The sequence below is a fragment of the Oncorhynchus masou genome, chromosome 5, assembly GCF_036934945.1.
Source record: "Oncorhynchus masou masou isolate Uvic2021 chromosome 5, UVic_Omas_1.1, whole genome shotgun sequence".
Taxonomy (NCBI): domain Eukaryota; kingdom Metazoa; phylum Chordata; class Actinopteri; order Salmoniformes; family Salmonidae; genus Oncorhynchus; species Oncorhynchus masou.
The window spans coordinates 5,742,409-5,757,809 of record NC_088216.1 but is presented as its reverse complement, the minus strand read 5'-3'; the positions used below and the strand labels follow the sequence as shown (position 1 = coordinate 5,757,809).

General features: G+C 43.1%; 1 pseudogene; it reads left to right on the top strand.

Moving 5' to 3' along the window:
- The window catches only part of LOC135531445 (vacuolar protein sorting-associated protein 8 homolog), a 154,946-nt pseudogene that overhangs the window by 113,643 nt on the left and 25,902 nt on the right, over positions 1-15,401 (top strand).

Below are 15,401 nucleotides of genomic sequence, written 5' to 3'. Positions count from 1 at the left end.
CCCTCTTCCCTCTCTTCCTCTTCTCCCTCCCCTTCCCTCTCCTCCTCTTTCCCTCTCCTCTCCTCTCCTCTCTTCCCTCTTTCCCTCTTTCTCTCCTCCTCTTCCTCCTCTCCCTCTCTTCCTGCTCTCCTGGAGTCTTTCTCCTTTTTCTCCCTCCTCCTCTCTCCCTTCCTCTCTCTCCCTCTCTTTTCTCCTCTCTCCCTCCTCTCCTCCTCTCTCTCCTCTCCTCTCCTCTTTCCTCTCCTCCTCCCCTCTCCTCCTCCTCTCTACTCCTCTCCTCCTCTCCTCTCTCTCTCTCCTCCTCCTTCCCTCCTTTCCTCTCCTCTCCTCTCCTCTTCTCTTCCTCCCTACTTCCTCTCCCTCCTCTTTCTCCCTCTCCTTGCTCTCCTCTTCCTCCCTCCCTCCTCCTCCCTTCCTCTTCCTCCAGTCTCTCTCTCTCTCCTTTGACAGAACAGTCCTCTCTAAGTGAGGATCTCTCTAGCTTCCCAAATGGCTTCCTCTTCTGTGTGAAGTTCCTGGTCCTGTCCCTCTCCCTCCTCTCTCTCCTCCCTCCCCTCCTCCTCTCCAATTTAACATGCTGAGAGACTAGAGAGGATGACTGGTGGGTTGTACCTATTTCATGAGAGACTAGAGAGGATGACTGGTGGGTTTCTACTATTTAACATGAGAGACTAGAGAGGATGACTCTATTTTCTCCTAGAGAGGATGACCCTCTTCCCTCTCCTCCTGGTGGGTTTCCCTCTATTTAACATGAGAGACTAGAGAGGATGACTCCCTTCTCCCTTCTACTATTTAACATGCTGAGAGACTAGAGAGGATGACTGGTGGGTTGTACAGTACTATTTAACATGCTGAGAGAGTAGAGAGGATCCTGGTGGGTTGTACCTATTTAACATGCTCCCTAGAGAGGATGACTGGTCCCTCCTCTCTCTCTTCCTTAACATCTCTTTCCCTCTCTCTCTGACTTGGGTTGTCCTAGAGAGGATGACTGGTGGGTTGTACAGTACTATTTAACCTCTTCCTAGAGGATGACTGGTGGGTTGTCAGTACTATTTAACATCCTCTAGAGAGAGACTAGAGGTTGATGACTCTGCTAGAGGGATCCTGTCTCCTTTACTCCTTCCCCTCTTCCATGCTGAGAGACTAGAGGATGACTGGTGGGTTCCTCTTCCTATCTTAACATGAGAGACTAGAGAGGATGACTGGTGGGTTGTACAGTACTATTTAACATGCTGAGAGACTAGAGAGGATGACTGGTGGGTTGTACAGTCCTATTTAACATGCTGAGAGACTAGAGAGGATGACCTCTTCCTTCTCCAGTACTATTTAACATGCTGAGAGACTAGAGGATGACTCCTGGGTTCCTCCAGTACTATTTAACATGCTGAGAGACTAGAGGATGACTGGTGGGTTGTACAGTACTATTTAACATGCTGAGAGACTAGAGAGGATGACTGGTGGGTTCCTACAGTACTATTTAACATGCTGAGAGACTAGAGAGGATGACTGGTGGGTTGTACAGTACTATTTAACATCTTAGAGAGGATTCTGGTGGGTTGTACAGTACTATTTAGACATCTATTTAGAGACTAGAGAGGATGACTGGTGGGTTGTACAGTACTCCTAACATCTATTTAACTGAGAGACTAGAGAGGATGACTGGTCTCCTACTTTCCTATTTAACATGAGAGACTAGAGAGGATGACTGGTGGGTTATACAGTACTGACTGGTGGGTTGTACATTTAACATGCTGAGAGACTAGAGAGGATGACTGGTGGGTTGTCAGTACTATTTAACATGAGAGACTAGAGTGGATGACTGGTGGGTTATACCTACTATTTAACATGCTTTCTCCCTAGAGAGGATGACTGGTCCTTTTCCTCTCCTCCTTTTAACATGAGAGACTAGAGTGGATGACTGGTCTTATACAGTACTATTTAACATGCTCCTATTAGGATGACTGGTGGGTTGTACTACCTTTAACCTGAGAGACTAGAGAGGATCCATGGGTTGTACAGTACTATTTAACATGCTCTCCTAGAGAGGATGACTTGGGTTGTACAGTACTATTTAACATGACATGAAATGACAGAACAGTCCATAGGAGGATAAGTGAATAGCTCTCAGCTTCCCAAATGGCAGTGAAATGAGCTGGGTGTGACAGTACTATTTAACATGCTGTGTCCATGAGAGGCCTCCTGTACTCCCTCCCTGAGGCCTCCACTACTATTTAACATGCTGAGAGAGTAGAGAGGATGACTGGTGGGTTGTACAGTACTATTTAACATGCTGAGAGAGTAGAGAGGATGACTGGTGGGTTGTACAGTACTATTTAACATGAGAGACTAGAGAGGATGACTGGTGGGTTGTACAGTACTATTTAACATGCTGAGAGAGTAGAGAGGATGACTGGTGGGTTGTACAGTACTATTTAACATGAGAGACTAGAGAGGATGACTGGTGGGTTGTACAGTACTATTTAACATGAGAGAGTAGAGAGGATGACTGGTGGGTTGTACAGTACTATTTAACATGCTGAGAGACTAGAGAGGATGACTGGTGGGTTGTACAGTACTATTTAACATGAGAGACTAGAGAGGATGACTGGTGGGTTGTACAGTACTATTTAACATGCTGAGAGACTAGAGAGGATGACTGGTGGGTTGTACAGTACTATTTAACATGCTGAGAGACTAGAGAGGATGACTGGTGGGTTGTACAGTACTATTTAACATGAGAGACTAGAGAGGATGACTGGTGGGTTGTACAGTACTATTTAACATGAGAGAGTAGAGAGGATGACTGGTGGGTTGTACAGTACTATTTAACATGCTGAGAGACTAGAGAGGATGACTGGTGGGTTGTACAGTACTATTTAACATGAGAGACTAGAGAGGATGACTGGTGGGTTGTACAGTACTATTTAACATGCTGAGAGACTAGAGAGGATGACTGGTGGGTTGTACAGTACTATTTAACATGAGAGACTAGAGAGGATGACTGGTGGGTTGTACAGTACTATTTAACATAACATGAGAGACTAGAGAGGATGACTGGTGGGTTGTACAGTACTATTTAACATGCTGAGAGAGTAGAGAGGATGACTGGTGGGTTGTACAGTACTATTTAACATGCTGAGAGAGTAGAGAGGATGACTGGTGGGTTGTACAGTACTATTTAACATGCTGAGAGACTAGAGAGGATGACTGGTGGGTTGTACAGTACTATTTAACATGAGAGAGTAGAGAGGATGACTGGTGGGTTGTACAGTACTATTTAACATGCTGAGAGACTAGAGAGGATGACTGGTGGGTTGTACAGTACTATTTAACATGAGAGACTAGAGAGGATGACTGGTGGGTTGTACAGTACTATTTAACATGAGAGACTAGAGAGGATGACTGGTGGGTTGTACAGTACTATTTAACATGAGAGACTAGAGAGGATGACTGGTGGGTTGTACAGTACTATTTAACATGCTGAGAGACTAGAGAGGATGACTGGTGGGTTGTACAGTACTATTTAACATGCTGAGAGACTAGAGAGGATGACTGGTGGGTTGTACAGTACTATTTAACATGCTGAGAGACTAGAGAGGATGACTGGTGGGTTGTACAGTACTATTTAACATGCTGAGAGACTAGAGAGGATGACTGGTGGGTTGTACAGTACTATTTAACATGAGAGAGTAGAGAGGATGACTGGTGGGTTGTACAGTACTATTTAACATGCTGAGAGACTAGAGAGGATGACTGGTGGGTTGTACAGTACTATTTAACATGCTGAGAGACTAGAGAGGATGACTGGTGGGTTGTACAGTACTATTTAACATGCTGAGAGACTAGAGAGGATGACTGGTGGGTTGTACAGTACTATTTAACATGCTGAGAGAGTAGAGAGGATGACTGGTGGGTTGTACAGTACTATTTAACATGCTGAGAGACTAGAGAGGATGACTGGTGGGTTGTACAGTACTATTTAACATGCTGAGAGACTAGAGAGGATGACTGGTGGGTTGTACAGTACTATTTAACATGCTGAGAGACTAGAGAGGATGACTGGTGGGTTGTACAGTACTATTTAACATGAGAGAGTAGAGAGGATGACTGGTGGGTTGTACAGTACTATTTAACATGCTGAGAGACTAGAGAGGATGACTGGTGGGTTGTACAGTACTATTTAACATGCTGAGAGAGTAGAGAGGATGACTGGTGGGTTGTACAGTACTATTTAACATGCTGAGAGACTAGAGAGGATGACTGGTGGGTTGTACAGTACTATTTAACATGAGAGAGTAGAGAGGATGACTGGTGGGTTGTACAGTACTATTTAACATGAGAGACTAGAGAGGATGACTGGTGGGTTGTACAGTACTATTTAACATGCTGAGAGACTAGAGAGGATGACTGGTGGGTTGTACAGTACTATTTAACATGAGAGACTAGAGAGGATGACTGGTGGGTTGTACAGTACTATTTAACATGAGAGACTAGAGAGGATGACTGGTGGGTTGTACAGTACTATTTAACATGAGAGACTAGAGAGGATGACTGGTGGGTTGTACAGTACTATTTAACATGCTGAGAGACTAGAGAGGATGACTGGTGGGTTGTACAGTACTATTTAACATGAGAGAGTAGAGAGGATGACTGGTGGGTTGTACAGTACTATTTAACATGAGAGAGTAGAGAGGATGACTGGTGGGTTGTACAGTACTATTTAACATGCTGAGAGACTAGAGAGGATGACTGGTGGGTTGTACAGTACTATTTAACATGCTGAGAGAGTAGAGAGGATGACTGGTGGGTTGTACAGTACTATTTAACATGCTGAGAGAGTAGAGAGGATGACTGGTGGGTTGTACAGTACTATTTAACATGAGAGACTAGAGAGGATGACTGGTGGGTTGTACAGTACTATTTAACATGCTGAGAGACTAGAGAGGATGACTGGTGGGTTGTACAGTACTATTTAACATGCTGAGAGACTAGAGAGGATGACTGGTGGGTTGTACAGTACTATTTAACATGCTGAGAGACTAGAGAGGATGACTGGTGGGTTGTACAGTACTATTTAACATGCTGAGAGACTAGAGAGGATGACTGGTGGGTTGTACAGTACTATTTAACATGAGAGACTAGAGAGGATGACTGGTGGGTTGTACAGTACTATTTAACATGAGAGAGTAGAGAGGATGACTGGTGGGTTGTACAGTACTATTTAACATGCTGAGAGAGTAGAGAGGATGACTGGTGGGTTGTACAGTACTATTTAACATGCTGAGAGACTAGAGAGGATGACTGGTGGGTTGTACAGTACTATTTAACATGCTGAGAGACTAGAGAGGATGACTGGTGGGTTGTACAGTACTATTTAACATGAGAGAGTAGAGAGGATGACTGGTGGGTTGTACAGTACTATTTAACATGCTGAGAGACTAGAGAGGATGACTGGTGGGTTGTACAGTACTATTTAACATGCTGAGAGACTAGAGAGGATGACTGGTGGGTTGTACAGTACTATTTAACATGAGAGACTAGAGAGGATGACTGGTGGGTTGTACAGTACTATTTAACATGAGAGACTAGAGAGGATGACTGGTGGGTTGTACAGTACTATTTAACATGCTGAGAGACTAGAGAGGATGACTGGTGGGTTGTACAGTACTATTTAACATGAGAGAGTAGAGAGGATGACTGGTGGGTTGTACAGTACTATTTAACATGAGAGACTAGAGAGGATGACTGGTGGGTTGTACAGTACTATTTAACATGAGAGACTAGAGAGGATGACTGGTGGGTTGTACAGTACTATTTAACATGCTGAGAGAGTAGAGAGGATGACTGGTGGGTTGTACAGTACTATTTAACATGAGAGACTAGAGAGGATGACTGGTGGGTTGTACAGTACTATTTAACATGAGAGAGTAGAGAGGATGACTGGTGGGTTGTACAGTACTATTTAACATGCTGAGAGACTAGAGAGGATGACTGGTGGGTTGTACAGTACTATTTAACATGCTGAGAGACTAGAGAGGATGACTGGTGGGTTGTACAGTACTATTTAACATGAGAGACTAGAGAGGATGACTGGTGGGTTGTACAGTACTATTTAACATGCTGAGAGACTAGAGAGGATGACTGGTGGGTTGTACAGTACTATTTAACATGAGAGAGTAGAGAGGATGACTGGTGGGTTGTACAGTACTATTTAACATGCTGAGAGACTAGAGAGGATGACTGGTGGGTTGTACAGTACTATTTAACATGTACTATTTAACATGAGAGACTAGAGAGGATGACTGGTGGGTTGTACAGTACTATTTAACATGCTGAGAGACTAGAGAGGATGACTGGTGGGTTGTACAGTACTATTTAACATGCTGAGAGAGTAGAGAGGATGACTGGTGGGTTGTACAGTACTATTTAACATGAGAGACTAGAGAGGATGACTGGTGGGTTGTACAGTACTATTTAACATGAGAGAGTAGAGAGGATGACTGGTGGGTTGTACAGTACTATTTAACATGAGAGAGTAGAGAGGATGACTGGTGGGTTGTACAGTACTATTTAACATGCTGAGAGACTAGAGAGGATGACTGGTGGGTTGTACAGTACTATTTAACATGAGAGACTAGAGAGGATGACTGGTGGGTTGTACAGTACTATTTAACATGCTGAGAGACTAGAGAGGATGACTGGTGGGTTGTACAGTACTATTTAACATGCTGAGAGACTAGAGAGGATGACTGGTGGGTTGTACAGTACTATTTAACATGAGAGACTAGAGAGGATGACTGGTGGGTTGTACAGTACTATTTAACATGCTGAGAGAGTAGAGAGGATGACTGGTGGGTTGTACAGTACTATTTAACATGAGAGACTAGAGAGGATGACTGGTGGGTTGTACAGTACTATTTAACATGCTGAGAGACTAGAGAGGATGACTGGTGGGTTGTACAGTACTATTTAACATGAGAGACTAGAGAGGATGACTGGTGGGTTGTACAGTACTATTTAACATGCTGAGAGAGTAGAGAGGATGACTGGTGGGTTGTACAGTACTATTTAACATGAGAGACTAGAGAGGATGACTGGTGGGTTGTACAGTACTATTTAACATGCTGAGAGACTAGAGAGGATGACTGGTGGGTTGTACAGTACTATTTAACATGAGAGACTAGAGAGGATGACTGGTGGGTTGTACAGTACTATTTAACATGCTGAGAGACTAGAGAGGATGACTGGTGGGTTGTACAGTACTATTTAACATGCTGAGAGAGTAGAGAGGATGACTGGTGGGTTGTACAGTACTATTTAACATGCTGAGAGACTAGAGAGGATGACTGGTGGGTTGTACAGTACTATTTAACATGAGAGACTAGAGAGGATGACTGGTGGGTTGTACAGTACTATTTAACATGCTGAGAGAGAGACTAGAGAGGATGACTGGTGGGTTGTACAGTACTATTTAACATGCTGAGAGAGTAGAGAGGATGACTGGTGGGTTGTACAGTACTATTTAACATGCTGAGAGACTAGAGAGGATGACTGGTGGGTTGTACAGTACTATTTAACATGAGAGACTAGAGAGGATGACTGGTGGGTTGTACAGTACTATTTAACATGCTGAGAGACTAGAGAGGATGACTGGTGGGTTGTACAGTACTATTTAACATGAGAGACTAGAGAGGATGACTGGTGGGTTGTACAGTACTATTTAACATGCTGAGAGACTAGAGAGGATGACTGGTGGGTTGTACAGTACTATTTAACATGAGAGAGTAGAGAGGATGACTGGTGGGTTGTACAGTACTATTTAACATGCTGAGAGAGTAGAGAGGATGACTGGTGGGTTGTACAGTACTATTTAACATGAGAGAGTAGAGAGGATGACTGGTGGGTTGTACAGTACTATTTAACATGCTGAGAGACTAGAGAGGATGACTGGTGGGTTGTACAGTACTATTTAACATGCTGAGAGACTAGAGAGGATGACTGGTGGGTTGTACAGTACTATTTAACATGAGAGAGTAGAGAGGATGACTGGTGGGTTGTACAGTACTATTTAACATGAGAGACTAGAGAGGATGACTGGTGGGTTGTACAGTACTATTTAACATGAGAGAGTAGAGAGGATGACTGGTGGGTTGTACAGTACTATTTAACATGCTGAGAGACTAGAGAGGATGACTGGTGGGTTGTACAGTACTATTTAACATGAGAGACTAGAGAGGATGACTGGTGGGTTGTACAGTACTATTTAACATGAGAGACTAGAGAGGATGACTGGTGGGTTGTACAGTACTATTTAACATGCTGAGAGACTAGAGAGGATGACTGGTGGGTTGTACAGTACTATTTAACATGCTGAGAGACTAGAGAGGATGACTGGTGGGTTGTACAGTACTATTTAACATGCTGAGAGACTAGAGAGGATGACTGGTGGGTTGTACAGTACTATTTAACATGAGAGACTAGAGAGGATGACTGGTGGGTTGTACAGTACTATTTAACATGCTGAGAGACTAGAGAGGATGACTGGTGGGTTGTACAGTACTATTTAACATGCTGAGAGACTAGAGAGGATGACTGGTGGGTTGTACAGTACTATTTAACATGAGAGACTAGAGAGGATGACTGGTGGGTTGTACAGTACTATTTAACATGAGAGACTAGAGAGGATGACTGGTGGGTTGTACAGTACTATTTAACATGCTGAGAGACTAGAGAGGATGACTGGTGGGTTGTACAGTACTATTTAACATGAGAGACTAGAGAGGATGACTGGTGGGTTGTACAGTACTATTTAACATGCTGAGACTAGAGAGGATGACTGGTGGGTTGTACAGTACTATTTAACATGCTGAGAGACTAGAGAGGATGACTGGTGGGTTGTACAGTACTATTTAACATGCTGAGAGACTAGAGAGGATGACTGGTGGGTTGTACAGTACTATTTAACATGAGAGACTAGAGAGGATGACTGGTGGGTTGTACAGTACTATTTAACATGCTGAGAGACTAGAGAGGATGACTGGTGGGTTGTACAGTACTATTTAACATGAGAGACTAGAGAGGATGACTGGTGGGTTGTACAGTACTATTTAACATGCTGAGAGACTAGAGACTGGTGGGGATGACTGAGAGTGGGTGGGTTGTACAGTACTATTTAACATGAGAGACTAGAGAGGATGACTGGTGGGTTGTACAGTACTATTTAACATGCTGAGAGACTAGAGAGGATGACTGGTGGGTTGTACAGTACTATTTAACATGAGAGACTAGAGAGGATGACTGGTGGGTTGTACAGTACTATTTAACATGCTGAGAGACTAGAGAGGATGACTGGTGGGTTGTACAGTACTATTTAACATGAGAGAGACATGAGAGGATGACTGGTGGGTTGTACAGTACTATTTAACATGCTGAGAGACTAGAGAGGATGACTGGTGGGTTGTACAGTACTATTTAACATGAGAGAGTAGAGAGGATGACTGGTGGGTTGTACAGTACTATTTAACATGCTGAGAGACTAGAGAGGATGACTGGTGGGTTGTACAGTACTATTTAACATGATGAGAGACTAGAGAGGATGACTGGTGGGTTGTACAGTACTATTTAACATGAGAGAGTAGAGAGGATGACTGGTGGGTTGTACAGTACTATTTAACATGAGAGACTAGAGAGGATGACTGGTGGGTTGTACAGTACTATTTAACATGCTGAGAGAGTAGAGAGGATGACTGGTGGGTTGTACAGTACTATTTAACATGAGAGACTAGAGAGGATGACTGGTGGGTTGTACAGTACTATTTAACATGCTGAGAGAGTAGAGAGGATGACTGGTGGGTTGTACAGTACTATTTAACATGCTGAGAGACTAGAGAGGATGACTGGTGGGTTGTACAGTACTATTTAACATGCTGAGAGACTGAGAGAGAGAGGATGACTGGTGGGTTGTACAGTACTATTTAACATGAGAGACTAGAGAGGATGACTGGTGGGTTGTACAGTACTATTTAACATGCTGAGAGAGTAGAGAGGATGACTGGTGGGTTGTACAGTACTATTTAACATGAGAGACTAGAGAGGATGACTGGTGGGTTGTACAGTACTATTTAACATGCTGAGAGACTAGAGAGGATGACTGGTGGGTTGTACAGTACTATTTAACATGCTGAGAGACTAGAGAGGATGACTGGTGGGTTGTACAGTACTATTTAACATGAGAGACTAGAGGATGACTGGTGGGTTGTACAGTACTATTTAACATGAGAGACTAGAGAGGATGACTGGTGGGTTGTACAGTACTATTTAACATGAGAGACTAGAGAGGATGACTGGTGGGTTGTACAGTACTATTTAACATGCTGAGAGACTAGAGAGGATGACTGGTGGGTTGTACAGTACTATTTAACATGAGAGACTAGAGAGGATGACTGGTGGGTTGTACAGTACTATTTAACATGCTGAGAGACTAGAGAGGATGACTGGTGGGTTGTACAGTACTATTTAACATGAGAGACTAGAGAGGATGACTGGTGGGTTGTACAGTACTATTTAACATGCTGAGAGACTAGAGAGGATGACTGGTGGGTTGTACAGTACTATTTAACATGAGAGAGTAGAGAGGATGACTGGTGGGTTGTACAGTACTATTTAACATGAGAGAGTAGAGAGGATGACTGGTGGGTTGTACAGTACTATTTAACATGCTGAGAGACTAGAGAGGATGACTGGTGGGTTGTACAGTACTATTTAACATGAGAGAGTAGAGAGGATGACTGGTGGGTTGTACAGTACTATTTAACATGAGAGACTAGAGAGGATGACTGGTGGGTTGTACAGTACTATTTAACATGAGAGAGTAGAGAGGATGACTGGTGGGTTGTACAGTACTATTTAACATGAGAGAGTAGAGAGGATGACTGGTGGGTTGTACAGTACTATTTAACATGAGAGACTAGAGAGGATGACTGGTGGGTTGTACAGTACTATTTAACATGAGAGAGTAGAGAGGATGACTGGTGGGTTGTACAGTACTATTTAACATGCTGAGAGAGTAGAGAGGATGACTGGTGGGTTGTACAGTACTATTTAACATGAGAGAGTAGAGAGGATGACTGGTGGGTTGTACAGTACTATTTAACATGCTGAGAGAGTAGAGAGGATGACTGGTGGGTTGTACAGTACTATTTAACATGAGAGACTAGAGAGGATGACTGGTGGGTTGTACAGTACTATTTAACATGAGAGACTAGAGAGGATGACTGGTGGGTTGTACAGTACTATTTAACATGCTGAGAGAGTAGAGAGGATGACTGGTGGGTTGTACAGTACTATTTAACATGCTGAGAGTAGAGAGGATGACTGGTGGGTTGTACAGTACTATTTAACATGCTGAGAGAGTAGAGAGGATGACTGGTGGGTTGTACAGTACTATTTAACATGCTGAGAGACTAGAGAGGATGACTGGTGGGTTGTACAGTACTATTTAACATGAGAGAGTAGAGAGGATGACTGGTGGGTTGTACAGTACTATTTAACATGAGAGACTAGAGAGGATGACTGGTGGGTTGTACAGTACTATTTAACATGAGAGAGACTAGAGAGGATGACTGGTGGGTTGTACAGTACTATTTAACATGCTGAGAGAGTAGAGAGGATGACTGGTGGGTTGTACAGTACTATTTAACATGAGAGAGTAGAGAGGATGACTGGTGGGTTGTACAGTACTATTTAACATGAGAGAGACTAGAGAGGATGACTGGTGGGTTGTACAGTACTATTTAACATGCTGAGAGACTAGAGAGGATGACTGGTGGGTTGTACAGTACTATTTAACATGAGAGACTAGAGAGGATGACTGGTGGGTTGTACAGTACTATTTAACATGAGAGACTAGAGAGGATGACTGGTGGGTTGTACAGTACTATTTAACATGCTGAGAGACTAGAGAGGATGACTGGTGGGTTGTACAGTACTATTTAACATGCTGAGAGACTAGAGAGGATGACTGGTGGGTTGTACAGTACTATTTAACATGAGAGACTAGAGAGGATGACTGGTGGGTTGTACAGTACTATTTAACATGAGAGACTAGAGAGGATGACTGGTGGGTTGTACAGTACTATTTAACATGCTGAGAGACTAGAGGATGACTGGTGGGTTGTACAGTACTATTTATTTAACATGAGAGACTAGAGAGGATGACTGGTGGGTTGTACAGTACTATTTAACATGCTGAGAGACTAGAGAGGATGACTGGTGGGTTGTACAGTACTATTTAACATGAGTAGAGAGGATGACTGGTGGGTTGTACAGTACTATTTAACATGAGAGACTAGAGAGGATGACTGGTGGGTTGTACAGTACTATTTAACATGAGAGAGACTAGAGAGGATGACTGGTGGGTTGTACAGTACTATTTAACATGCTGAGAGAGTAGAGAGGATGACTGGTGGGTTGTACAGTACTATTTAACATGAGAGACTAGAGGATGACTGGTGGGTTGTACAGTACTATTTAACATGAGAGAGACTAGAGAGGATGACTGGTGGGTTGTACAGTACTATTTAACATGAGAGACTAGAGAGGATGACTGGTGGGTTGTACAGTACTATTTAACATGAGAGACTAGAGAGGATGACTGGTGGGTTGTACAGTACTATTTAACATGAGAGACTAGAGAGGATGACTGAGAATGTTTGATTCTGTGAGAAATACTATTTCCAGGGGAAGAGAATAGTAAATCCATCCGTTCTCTGTCAAACATTTATCCACAAACTGATCTGGGACCAGTATACAATAAATCAAATGGTTCTCTCCCCTCCCCAGACTATTTACTGGAGACAACCACCAGTCTGTTGAACCACGACCTCCACTGGTCCCTGTCTCACCTGCGAGCAGCGGTCAGCTGGGGGCTCCACCCCGGCAGGACCACTGTGACATCTGCCTGCAGCAGTACAGGAGACGTCAGGACAGCCCAGATGACATCATCATATTCAGGTCATGAGACACTCACATCCACGTGTGTTCTCTACACGGCTTCTGACTGTCGTGTTCTGGTAGAGGGTGGATGGTGTCAGTTCTCTTTACAGTACAATGTTCTGGTAGAGGGTGGATGGTGTCAGATCTGTTTACAGTACAATGTTCTGATAGAGGATGGATGGTGTCAGATCTGTTTACAGTACAATGTTCTGATAGAGGATGGATGGTGTCAGATCTGTTTACAGTACAATGTTCTGGTAGAGACTAGAGGATGACTGATGGTGTCAGATCTGTTTACAGTACAATGTTCTGATAGAGGATGGATGGTGTCAGATCTGTTTACAGTACAATGTTCTGATAGAGGATGGATGGTGTCAGATCTGTTTACTAGAGAGTACAATGTTCTGGTAGAGGATGGATGGTGTCAGATCTGTTTACTGTACAATGTTCTGATAGAGGATGGATGGTGTCAGATCTGTTTACAGTACAATGTTCTGGTAGAGGATGGATGGTGTCAGATCTGTTTACAGTACAATGTTCACCAGTCTGATGGATGGTGTCAGATCTGTTTACAGTACAATGTTCTGGTAGAGGATGGATGGTGTCAGACCACTGTGACATCTGTTTACAGTACAATGTTCTGATAGAGGATGGATGGTGTCAGATCTGTTTACAGTACAATGTTCTGGTAGAGGATGGATGGTGTCAGATCTGTTTACAGTACAATGTTCTGATAGATGGATGGTGTCAGATCTGTTTAAGTACAATGTTCTGGTAGAGGATGAATGGTGTCAGATCTGTTTACAGTACAATGTTCTGGTAGAGGATGGATGGTGTCAGATCTGTTTACAGTACAATGTTCTGATAGAGGATGGATGGTGTCAGATCTGTTTACAGTACAATGTTCTGGTAGAGGATGGATGGTGTCAGATCTGTTTACAGTACAATGTTCTGATAGATGGATGGTGTCAGATCTGTTTAACGTACAATGTTCTGGTAGAGGATGAATGGTGTCAGATCTGTTTACAGTACAATGTTCTGATAGAGGATGAATGGTGTCAGATCTGTTTACAGTACAATGTTCTGATAGAGGATGAATGGTGTCAGATCTGTTTACAGTACAATGTTCTGATAGAGGATGAATGGTGTCAGATCTGTTTACAGTACAATGTTCTGATAGAGGATGAATGGTGTCAGATCTGTTTACAGTACAATGATATGATGAATGTTGTTAACACCTTGTGTGTGTGTGTGTGTGTCTGTGTGTGTGTGTGTGTGTGTGTAGCTGCGGCCACCTGTACCACTGCCAGTGTCTGCAGCGGAAGGGGAGTGGCCACGCGGAGCCCAGGTTGCTGCAGGTCTGGAGCTGCTACAAGTGTATCTCCTCACAGAGAGGGAGGGGCGGGGACAGGGTCACCACGGAAACCGGGAGGGGGCGAAGCACCTCCCTCGCCCAGGTCAGTCAGTGACATCACACAGAATATGACCTCAGACCTGTTCATGGGGGTGTTTGGTTGTGTGTGTTCCCAATGTTGGTAAACTCAGAAGTTTACATACACTCAATTAGTATTTGGTAGCATTGCCTTGAACTTGTTATGGCTGCAATCCCCCTATCGGGATAAGTGTCATCAACAACCGCTGAATAGCATAGCGCTACATTCAATAAATATTACTACAAATGTTTATATTCATGAAATCACAAGTGCAATATAGGAAAACACAGTTTAGCCTTTTGTTAATTCACCTGTCGTGTCAGATTTTGAAATTATGCTTTACGGCAAAAGCAAATCAAGCGTTTGTGTAACTTTATCGATCGCACGATAAACCATTAAGTACACTTAGCATTAGGTAGCTCGGTCACGAAAATCAGAAAAGCAATCAAATTAATCGTTTACCTTTGATGACCTTCGGATGTTTTCACTAATGAGACTCCCAGTTACACAACAAATGTTCCATAAAGATTATTTTTAGATCCAAAATACCTCTGTTTGTTTGTCGAGTTATGTTCAGAAATCCACAGGAAAGAGCGGTCACGACATCGCAGGCGAAAATTCCATATAGTTTCCATAATGTCCACAGAAACATGTCAAACGTTTTTTATAATCAATCCTCAGGTTGTTTTTAAAATATATAATTGATAATATATCAACCGCAAATGTCTTTCACAGTAGGAGAGGGGAAAACAATGGCTGTCCAAATTCTGTTGCGTGAGCAAAAGTTATGTGAACACTTGACGCCATGTTATCGTTCTGGCTCATTTTTCAAAATAAAAGCCTGAAACTATGTCTGAAGACTGTTGACACCTTGAGAAAGAGATATTAAAAGGAATCTGGTTCATATCCCTTTAAATCCAGCAAAGGGAGGCTATGGAACATGGAGATTTAAAAATAGAAGCCACTTCCTGTTTT